This window comes from Elephas maximus, chromosome 11 (genome assembly GCF_024166365.1).
Source record: "Elephas maximus indicus isolate mEleMax1 chromosome 11, mEleMax1 primary haplotype, whole genome shotgun sequence".
NCBI classification, from domain to species: domain Eukaryota; kingdom Metazoa; phylum Chordata; class Mammalia; order Proboscidea; family Elephantidae; genus Elephas; species Elephas maximus.
Genome location: NC_064829.1, coordinates 107,340,250 through 107,352,405, shown reverse-complemented (window position 1 = coordinate 107,352,405; position 12,156 = coordinate 107,340,250). Strand labels below are relative to the sequence as shown.

The following is a 12,156-nucleotide window of genomic DNA, read 5'->3' as shown; positions in this document are numbered from 1 at the left end:
TTTCCTGACTTTACACCAATCGGTATCCCCTTATTCTGTCCGAACAACTGCCTCTTGATCTATGTAAACGTTCCTCATGAGCACAATTAAGTGTTCTGGAATTCCCGTTCTTCGCATTGTTATCCATAATTTGTAATGATCCACACAGTCGAGTGCCTTTGCATAGTCAATAAAACAGAGGTAAACATCTTTCATCATATCAGTGCCGTCAAGTCGATTCCAACTCATATGGGTCTCTATGAGTCGGAATCAACTCGACGGCAATGGGTTTGGTTTTGGCTTGGTATACATCTTTCTGGTATTCTCTTCTTTCAGCCAGGATCCATCTGATATCATCATGATAACCCTGGTTCCACATCCTCCTCTGAATCCGGCCTGAATTTCTGGCAGTTTCCTGTCGATATACTGCTGCAGCCCCTTCCAAATGATCTTGAGCAAAATTTTACTTATTTGTGATATTAATGATATTGTTCCATGATTTCTGCATTCATTTGTTTCACCTTTGATGGGAATAGGCATGAATATGGATCTCTTCTAGCCAGTTGGCCAGGTAGCTGCCTTCTAAACTTCTTGGCATAGAAGAGTGAGCACTTCCAGCACTGCATTCATTTGTTGAAACATCTCAATTCGTATTCAGTCAACTCCTGGAGCCTTGTTTTTTGCCAATGCCTTCAGTACAGATTGGACTTCTTGTTTCAGCACCATTGGTCCTGATCATACGCTACCGTCTGAAATGGTTGAACATCATCCAACAATTTTTGGCATAATGACTCTGTGTATTCCTTCCATCTTCTTTTGATGCTTCATGCATCATCTAATATTTTCCCCGTAGAATCCTTCACTCTTGCAACTTGAAGCTTGAATATTTTCTTCAGTTCTCTCAGCTTGAGAAATGCCAAGCATGTTCTTCCCTTTTGGATTTCTATCTTCAGCTGTTTGCATGTGTAACTATAATACTTTACTTTGTCTTCTTGAGCCACCCTTTGAAATCTTCTCTTCAGTTCTTTTACTTCATCATTTCTTCCTTTTGCTTTAGCTGCTTGAAGTTCAAAAGCAAGTTTCAGAATCTCTTCTTACATCCATTTTGGTCTTTTCTTTCTTTCCTGTCTTTTTAATGACCTCTTGCTTTCTTCATGTACGATGTCACTCCACAACTCGACTGGTCTTCAGTCATTAGTGTTCAATGTATCAAATCTATTCTTGAGCCAGTCCCTAAATTCAGTTGGGATATACTCAAGGTGTTACTTTGGCTTTCATGGACTTGTTCTAATTTTCTTCAGTTTCAACTTGAACTTGCATATGAGCAACTGATGGTCTATTCCACAGCTGGCACCTGGCCTTGATCTGACTGGTGATATTGAGCTTTTCTATCATCTCTTTCCAAAGATGTAGCAGATTTGATTCCTGTGTATTCCATCTGACGTGGTCCATGTGTATAGTCACAATTTATGTTGGTGAAAAAAGGTATTTGCAATGAAGAAGTTGTTGGTCTTACAAAATTCAATCATGCGATCTCTGGCATCATTTCTATCACCAAGGCCGTATTTTCCAAGTACTGATACGTCTTTGTTTCCAATTTTCGAATTCCAATCACCAGTTATTATCAGTGCATCCTGATTGCATGTTTGATCAATTTCAGGCTGCAGAAGCTGGTAAAAATCTTCAATTTCTTCATCTTTGGCCTTAGTGGTTTTGATGATAATCGTATTAACTGGTTTTCCTTGTAGGCATATGGATATTATCCTATCACTGACAGCATTGTACTTCAAGACAGATCTTTAAATGTTCTTTTTGCTGATGAATTCATTGCCATTCCTCTTCAAGTTCTCAGGCTTACATGCATAAAAAACAACAACAATCTTTGGTGGTTACTAGGCGTGGGGGGTGTGGAGAGCAGAAATCACTAAATAGATGGTAACAACGTGTGAACTTTGCTAAAGGGAAAGACAACACACAATATGGGGGCAGTTAGTACAGTTTGACCGAGGTGAAGTCATAGGGGCTTCCTAGACATATCCAAACACCTTAAGGATTGAGCTACTGGGACTGAGGGCTGGGAATAATGGTCTTGGAGGATATCTAGGTCAATTGGCATAACACAGTTCATAAAGAAAATGTTCTACTTCCTACTTTTGTGAATATTGTCTGGGGTCCTAAAAGCTTGTGAGTGGCCATCTAAGATGCATCTATTGGTCACAGCACATTCAGAGCAAAGAAGAATGAAGAAAACCAAAGACACAAGGAAAATATTAGTTTAAAAGACTAACGAACCACATGAAGCACAGCCTCTACCAGCCTGAGCCCAGAAGAATTAGGTGGTGCTTGGCTACCAACACTGACTGCTCTGACAGGGTTCACAAAAGAGGGCCCCAGGCAGCAGGGGAAAAATGTAGAACAAAATTCATATTCAAGAAAAAAGACTAGACTGGTCTGATGGTGACCAACTCGGACCAACTCAAATGTCTGCCAACTCAGACATGACGTCACTCCTGAAGTCCACCTTTCAGCCAAAGATTAGACAGGCCTATAAAACAAACAATGACACACGTGAGGAATGTGCTTCTTAGTCCAATTAAGTATATGATACCAAATGGGCAACATGTGCCCAAAACCAAAGACAAGAAGGCAGGAAGGGACAGAAAACAGGATGAAGAGACCCTGAGAACCCAGTGTAGAGAGGAAAAGGGGGAGAGTGCTAACACATCGTGGGGATTTTAACTAATGTCACAAAACCATTTGTGTATAAAAGTTTTGAAAGAAAAACTAATCTGTGCTGTAAACTTTCACCTAAAATACAATTAAAAAATTTTAAAAAGAGAAAATAACAGAAAAAAACTGCATGTCACTCTGAAATTATCTCAAAATAAAATGTTAAAAATTGTAAAAAAAAAAATCTAAGAGAAAATTAACACTCAACCTACAAAAAAATAAGTTCATAAATCCAATCCAAAATATATCCATTATAATATTCAACACAAATATACTAATTGATTTCATCAAAGTGAAATGTTGTTCGACTATATTCAAGAAGTACAGCCAGAATGCTCCTTAGAAGCAAGGATGGCAAGACTTTGGCTTCTGTACTTTGAACATGTTATCAGGAGAGACCAGTCCCTGGAGAAGGACATCATCCTTCGTGAAAGGGAGAGTCATCGGAAAAGAGGAAGACACTCAACAAGGTGGACTGACACAGTGGTTGCAAAAATGGGCTCAAACATAACAAAGATTGTGATGTTGGCACAGGACTTGGCATCATTTTGTTCTATTGTCCATAGGCTCTCTGTGAGTCAGAACCGACTCAATGGCACTTAACAACAGCAACATATTCAAAAGGATACATTTTTCAAGCAATACAATACAGCTAAAACAGACAGCTGAAAGTAGAAAAATGCATGTTGTGTGTGTAATTTTAGCCAACTCATAAGATAGCATGCCATATGAATATCAGATGAAATCAACTTAGAGTTAAAGCAGTTTATTATTGTTGTAATTAGCATCATTTTTACATTTCTTACATGGCAATTTTCTGGTATTATTTCTTGATGAATTAGAAACATAATCTGGCCGATATACATACACACTTACATACACACATATATTTATATACATACCAGTGTGTGCATGTGCGTGTATCCCACTGCCCTCTTGTTACATGATCTTTTATATGTGCTTGGATTCTGTGTGATGAACAAACAACTGAACCTTGTGCAAAAACATACACTTAGGTATTTCTGATAGGATGAGAGGATTTTGTCTTCCTTATCCAGGCAAAGCAGAATATGGGGATACTGGAGTCACTGCTCATGAGGACAAAGGGGCTGACAGTTGGGAAATATGCAGCAGTTGGTGTACCCATGTTCACCAACCACCAACTGAGATGACTAAAAACAGCCATAAAAACTTGAAAAATGCAGGAGAGTGTGTAAAAAGATACAAAGGTGCTCACCAGGACAACAATGGTTTGGGTGGTTCTGGTCTCAGGGAGGGATCTGGGGGCGACTTTGTTTCCATGAATGTGTCGGACCAGCTGCTTGTGTCTGTACAGGATGAAAACCATGGAGCCACTGAACCAGACCATGAGTGCCAAAGACACAACATCAGGGAGTGCTAACGATGCTGCAAATAGTGAGGATGTGGTTTTGTCAAGATGGGCAGAAGAATAGTACCCATAGTATTTTTTTTTTTGTGATGGTTTCATTGCTACAATTGCTAGTCACATACACAGGAATAATGATATTTACCAGTATGTGCAGGATCCAACACATGAAAATGGAGAAGCCCATGTACTTGTGAGATTTCACCTTAAACTCTGCCCACCTGGATTTTCTGGGGCTGATGATGGTGATGGCCTGGAAGATACTCAAGAGACAGGTGCTGCTAATGGACACACCCCTGCCCACTCTGTGAACATGAAAAAGGAATTGCATCCAAAATCACTGAGGAAATCTTTCCACCCAAAAGCTGCCATGGTCCCTGGAATTCCTCTAGACAGAATGATCATAGAGTTGGCTACAGTCAGGTGCCTGAGAATCAAGTCTGTGGACCTTAACCTGTACCCAGTTAAACATAGGATGTTATAATGGTAAAGAAGAGAAAAATTCCCCAGGATATCAACTGTAGTCTGTAATAAGAGAATCATTGCTATTGTCAAATTCCTAGAGGCCATTCCATCCTTTCCCAGTGACTGGTATTTTTCTTCAGAGCCAGAGGGTCCTGTACAGGAAGATGAGACATGGGCCGGAGGTATCATGCCAACTAAAATACACTGTTTTCCACCTACAATTAATGCTGATGTAGAAATACTGACTTAAAGTTCTTCTTTCTTTAAGAAGTTTCCAAGAATTGGATGTATAAGCTTTAAAGAGCACTTGGAATGTATGCTATGAAGACCATACATGTGGTAACTTCTTTATTCCTCACCAATCTATGAGGCAGGCATTACTATTACTTTTATTATAAAGAAAAGGAGAACTTAGGCACAGAGAGGTTAAATGATTTGTCCAAATTTACATACTGTTTTGGGGCAGAGGGGGGACTTGTACCTGGCTGAGCTGGTTGCAAATACAAAGGATTTAACCACTATGCTCCACTAACCAAGTGTGAATGATGTTGTGTCAATGGAGGTGTCTGACCTCCTCTAACTTCATGATGGGGAAGAATCAACATCAGTATCAGCCCGAAGGTGATTAGTATGAAGTCTAGGCAGATATACCTTCTCTCTTCAAATTTTTTACTAATTCAGACACCAGCCATCCCTCCCATGGCACTCTCTACTTCTCTGCTGTGTTGTGTAATTTGTTGTAATGGCCACACAGAACTCACAGATTGTACCCACAGATATGGGGTTTGTTAGGGAAGTAACAGGCTACAACTCAAGATCAGGATCAGGAAGCATGTAGGCAGTCTCCCCTTTTTCAGTGTAGGACAGTTCTCTCAACTCCACTCGGGCATTCAGGGCTCCACTCGGCCCCCTCAGGACAGGCTCCTCTTGACACTCAGTCCTCTGCTTTCGGCGCAGGCCTAGCCTCTGCCTTACTTGGGGAAGTGTTACAAAGATCTTTTAACTCTGCTGACAAGTGCCCAGAGGCACCCCACTCCACCATCAACCCTTCTGCCTGAGGATGCTCAGCTCTTTCTCTCCGTGGTTCTGCATGCCATCTTTAGCTAACTTGCTTACAGGGCCAGGAAGCCCACCACAGCCATCTTGTGTTGGTCTCCTCATTCTGTTGCTCCTGTTTTTCTGCCACTGGATTCTGCCATGTTTGCTGCTGCTTCTCACAGTCTCCAGTGTTACGGATGTCTCTGTCTCCTGTGTCTAGAAGGTTCCCAGCACAGGGACCCCAGGTCCAAAAGATGCTCTCTGCTTCTACCTCTTCTTCAATGGTGGTGCAGTTGCCTATAGCCTCTGGAATTAGCTGCCTGTAAGTCTAGCAGGAAGGTAAAATTGGTCAACCCCCTCCAAGAGTTTCAAGCACCTTATATGCATTAGTAGCAGGCTGTCCAATCCCCTTGGTAGGCCACAAGCACGTTATTTGCATAGTACCACCTAATCATGGTATGAGTTACAAGACCATGGCAAGAAAGGCCATATATAAGTGGTTCATCACAGAGCAATTTTAGAGAAAATAGCACAAGTTGCATTTGAACTTGACATGCTGTGTGAAACCCATTATTATCAAGTTACCTTTTCCTAAAACGCTGCTGCCCTGACTTCCAGAGGGAAAATGCTCTCCCCATAATCAAACAGATCATGGATATTTCCAGGGGAGAGACAATTACTGTCTCCATGAGCGTATTATACAACAGAATTAGAAAACATTTATATTCCAGCAACAACCATTCAGAAACACTATTTCTGCACAGGATTAGATGATTCATGTAGGTTCATCCTGCTCTGCATTACAAGCATGGAGGTGTTACTGGCACACCTCTAGTAATCATGACGATTCTTATGTTTCCTGTACAGTGGGCTGAAGAGCAGATTAATTCAAAACTACAGCCTTTATACACTTCCAAATCAGGTTTCATGATCACCAGAATGAAAGACTAAAAATAACTATTCTTGAGAATGACACTAGGAGCCATCAGGGATTGGGATAGGGTCTGTGACCCTATCTCTCTGTTCTCATTCAGATCAAGGTCTGGACTTAGTCCTGCTTTCTCTGTTAACAGTGGAGCAGTTTGATCACAGAAGATTTCCTTTTTGCAATATGATCACTCACCCACACACTGATACCCCTACTTTCCTTACACACTCTGCCTCGAAGAATGAAATAGAAAATACTCACCTGACTCCTTCCCGCTGCCACCACACTGGGTTCAGTGTGACGGTCATAACATCCAGGGAAAGTGTCTGAGGGAGTCCGCCAGACCCAGAGGCTCTGGTATTTGATTCTGTGTCCTCTCCTCCCCCTAGAACTGAAATTATCATTTCACCTCTAGTGACACTGACAGTGCAGGCTTGGGGAGCTGACAACATCTCTGGAAAATGTTTCCCAAGTTGCTAATTGCCAAAACTAATTACAGGTTTCTAGTAAGTATCTCCAAAGAGACCATGGAAGTGTTTGGGAGAGGCTCTTGTCCAGGATCCTGGAGACAGACAGGTTCTCCCACGGAGAGATCAGGAACTGCTGAAGTCTGACATGTGGGGGACATGAGTCTGTCTGAATTCTCTGCTCCCTTGAGAAGTTCTCTTGCCCCAAATCTTTTCTCGTCTTCAGCCCACAAGCTGCACCATCATGCATGTTAGGAAAGGAAAATGAAATCAGACAAAATCCTTAAGTATTTTTAAAGAGATACAAGTAAAAGAACATGATGCCAGTAATTTATCAAGAAATAACTGAACTCGCACAAGTCAAGGTCAACAAAAATGGATATTCTGTAAAAATATATATGCTTTACCATTATTGACTCCTCCAGCAGTGTTGGGAGGTCTAAAAAGAATGGTATCTATCAAAAGAAAGTTTATGAGTCCCTCAGAAATAATAGCTCCAGGATCAGAAGGTTAAACAGGCAGATTCTACAATTGCTTTAAGTGTCAGGTTAGGACCCCTGGTTGCAAAATGGTTAAGCACTTGGCAGCTAAAAGAATGTTCGCAGTTCAAACCCACTCAGCAACTCCACAGAAGATATATGTGGCAATCTGGTTCCATAAAGATTACAGGTAAGAAAACCCTGTGTGGCAGCTCTACTCTGTCTTCTATGATTGCTGAGTAGGAATCAGCTGGTTGGTAGTGAGTTTTGTATATAGATATAGATCTAGGTCTAGGTCTAGATCTAGAGATAGAGACATAGACATATAGACATAGACATAGACATAGACATAGACATAGACATAGACATAGACATAGACATAGACATAGACATAGACATAGACATAGACATAGACATATAGACATAGACACAGACACAGACACAGACCTAGACCTAGACCTAGCCCTAGCCCTAGACCTAGCCCTAGCCCTAGCCCTAGCCCTAGACCTAGACCTAGATATAGACATAGATATACAGTTGGATGTAGCAGCAGGAACAGCCAGGAGACTAAACACACCACATCCCCCATGCCCTACTGTGCCAGGCCGTGTAGAGTAGTGGTTAAGGGATTGGAATCCAGGGCTAATCACTTGGGTTAGAACTACCACCTTTATCTCATTTACTCTGTGACCCTGTGCATTTAATTGCCCTCTCTGTGCCTCTGTGTTGTCATATGTAACATGATAATAGTGCTTGCTTCCAACTTGATGTTAAGGAATCACTGAGTTAATAGATTAAAAGCATTTTGGAACAGTGCTTGACTCACAATTGTTGTAGTGAGCTGCTGTTGAGTGGGGCCCCGAAACATGGAGATGCCATACACGACCTCCAGGGAAGGGGCCTGGGAACCTTCCATCCTAACAAGTTTTCTAGACAAATCCAACCATTAGTAAGTATGAAGAATATTCTTTTGAAATAATTGAATAAAAGCAAATAATCTCAAAGCACAAAAATGATCCAAGACGACTTAGAAAAAGCTTTAAAAAAATTATTCATTTTTGGTGGCAATATATATAACCAAACATACACCCATTCACAATTTCTGTATGAACAGTTCAGTAACACCGGTTACACACCTCACATTGTGTCCCCATTCTCACTATCTCCACCCATCCTGTCTCATCACCATTAATTGAGGCTCTCTTGCCCCTTGAAGTTCTTATCTGTGCTTTAGATTAGCTCTCGAGAGTTGAAACTCATAGAGATAGTTCTTTATAAAAGTGCTATGCTGAAAGAGAGCTTCCATTTTTGTTTTCAGTGAAGTTTTACACAGCAATTTAGGTTCCCATTCAACAATTTCTACACACATTTTTCAGTGACATTGTTCCATTCTTCACAATGTGAGAACATTTTCAAGATTTCCGTCTTAGTTGTTCTGTTGATTCCTAGGCCTTTTTTATTATTATTAATTTTATGGTTGTTGTTGAGAATATACACAGCAAAACATAACCCATTCAACAGAGTCTACAATTCAGTGACATTGACTACATTCTTCAAGTTGTGCAACCATGCTCATTCTTCTTTTCTGAGTTGTTCGTCCCCTGTTAACATAAACTCTGTCCCCTAAGGTTCCTATGAAACTAAGAAAGAGCTCTTTAATTAATATTTAGAGAGTTAAAAAGTACGCAGAGTTGTATCTAATCTATAATTCAAACAATGTAAATATCGATCCTGCATGTGGACAAAAGAGAGGAGAACATGGGGAGGGGATAAGGGAAATGATGAATTGACAGGGGGCAGAAGGGCAGCCTGGGCAGGGAGACGGGTTTCCCAGTGTGCCTAAGAGTAAGAAACCACTCCAGCAACTCCTGCAATGGCTTCATCAGACAAAACAAAACAACCCATCCTTCACAGGTGGAGGCTGCCTCATTACAGCCCCATTCTAACTCCGCTTTTTCCATTTCAAAGTTTTAATTCCCTCTAAAGTATTCAAAATGTATGTCTCCCTAAACTTTTCTCCCCTGTGGCCTGAAGTAATTTTTCTCCCTGTCGTCTTTTCCCCATAGAAGAAGCTGATTTTCTAGCCTTCCCTGAGATGATGGAATAATTGGCCCTAATTACACAGGCGCTAGGGGAGATGAAAGTGTGGGTGCCATCTGCTTTTAGAGTCCGGCAGAGGGCTGTTAGGGAAGTTTTAATGAGCCCCAGAGCACGTGGCTCAGTTTCTGCCAGGAGAGATGCTAAACTGGAATCAGAAAGTTAACTCTGAGCATTCGCAAAGCACGTTCTGTCATTTCCCTGCCTTGAGGGTGGCTGATTTGGTTTCAATCCTCATTTATAAACAGTTTTACTGCCTGTTTCTGATCATGAAAATTATATACATACATATACAGATATAGAGAGAGATTATAGAATACATATTTTATAATAATATATGTTACAATTATCGTATATGCAATACTTGTAATGACCAAAAAAAAAAAAAACCCAGTGCCGTCGAGTTGATTCCAACTCACAGCAACCCTGAAGGACAGAGTAGAACTGCCCCATAGAGTTTCCAAGGAGTGCCTGGCAGATTTGAACTGCCGACGCTTTGGTTAGCAGTGGTAGCACTTAACCACTACAGCCACCAGGGTTTCTAAATATATGTAATATATTATTTTAAATGTAATATATATGTATGTGTATTATATATAGTATATATGTAATATAATATTATGTGTTATTATATATACAAAGTGTGACATTGTATATGTATTCTATACATTATATGCTATATAAATTACAGATACATTATGTGTTATACACCTTACATATATAGTATTTATATCTATATTAATTATATAGCATCAATATTATATATATTGATTATACATAATAAATTACTAAGTAATGTTTTCATATATAATATTGTACTAATATATTATACTATTACATCATAATATTAATATTTGTATTAAAACATTATATTATAGTCATCATCACTTAACATTCACAGTATGTTCTGTGAAATAGGATGATTTTGGTTTGGACATTCTGTGAATGCCATATTATATAGAGTCAGATCCTGGGTTATGAACATTCAGCTTAGCTACAAACCGTAGTTATTAACTAACCCCTGTAAAGCCTATTATATTAAAAATATGAGGTACATACAATGGTTCATAGTAAGGAATGGGCTCATGGCAGCGCAACTGCTCTGTGTACAAGAGACATGAGAACACCTTGTAGTGTGCAGGATGCTGTGGTGTTCCCTTTCCCCCTTTCCTCGGCTGCCTCCCACTCTCCAATCCAGATTTCTTAATTTATGGGACCACAGACTTATATAAGGTTGGATGTTGCCCGAACAGACTTTTTGGAGCACATGACTGTAGATATATATGATAAGGAGCCCTGCTGGCATAGCCTTTAAGCAACTGGCTGCTAACCGAAAGGAGGGCAGTTTGAACCCACCCAGTTGCTCCACAGGAGAAAACCCTGGTGATCTGCTTCTGTAAAGATTACAGCCTAGGAAACCCTACGGGACAGTTCTACCCTGCCACATGGGGACGTCTTGAGCTGGAACGTACTTGAACAAAAAGGGGTTCATACATGTTAGCACAATTATATATTATATATCATGATATATGATAAATATAATTATTACATTATTATCAATATATAATAAAATTGGAAAATACAGAAAAGGAATATAGAACATTGGAGACTATGTAAGCCACCCATAATTCGACTGTGGAGGGATGAGCACCTAAAAATGAGTAAATAAATAAATTGAGGAATAATTCACCAATTTTAATGGACGCTATGATGATTTTTTCCCTTTCTCCCCTCTACCAGCCCCTAGTAACAACCAATCTTCTTTTGTCTTTAGGAATTTACGTACTCCAGATATTTCATATAAGTGGATCATACAATATTTGTCCATTTGTGTCTGACTTACTTCACGCTGTATGATGTTTCAAGGTTCCTCCATGTGGTAGCATCTATCAGGGCTTCATTTCACTTTACGGCTGAATAATATTCCATTGCATAGATAGACCACATTTTGTTTATTCATTCACCCATTGTCGCAGATTGAATTGTTGTTGTTGTTAGGTGCTGTCGAGTCGGTTCCGACTCATAGCGACCCCATGCACAACAGAACAAAACACTGCCCAGACCTGTGCCATCCTTACAATCATTGTTATGCTTGAGCTCATTGTTGCAGCCACTGTGTCAATACACCTCGTTGAGGGTCTTCCTCTTTTCCGCTGACCCTGTACTTTGCCAAGCATGATGTCCTTCTCCAAGGACTGATCCCTCCTGACAACATGTCCAAAGTATGTAAGACACAGTCTCGCCATCCTTGCTTCTAAGGAGCTTTCTGGTTGTACTTCTTCCAAGACAGATTTATTCGTTCTCCTGGCAGTTCATATTCAATATTCTTTCCCAACACCACAGTTCAAAGGCATCAATTCTTCTTCGGTCTTCCTTATTCATTGCACATATCGTACATATTTATTCTGTTTAAGGCCTTACTAATATTTTGTTTTCAAATAGTCAAATAAACATGGATATGTATGTTGGACTGCCTTTACTGTATTTCATTATCTGTTTTTGTTACCTTGTGGCCTATAAAAATTATTTCATGTTTGCTCACACAGTGTCAATGATTCACATTTATCGAACAGTTAATATGTGGAG

At 40.1% G+C, this 12,156-nt stretch overlaps 1 pseudogene; it reads right to left on the bottom strand.

The window, feature by feature from the left end:
* Positions 1 to 3,721: 3,721 nt before the first annotated feature.
* LOC126086287 (vomeronasal type-1 receptor 4-like) lies at positions 3,722 to 4,750 on the bottom strand (annotated as a pseudogene).
* Positions 4,751 to 12,156: the final 7,406 nt, after the last annotated feature.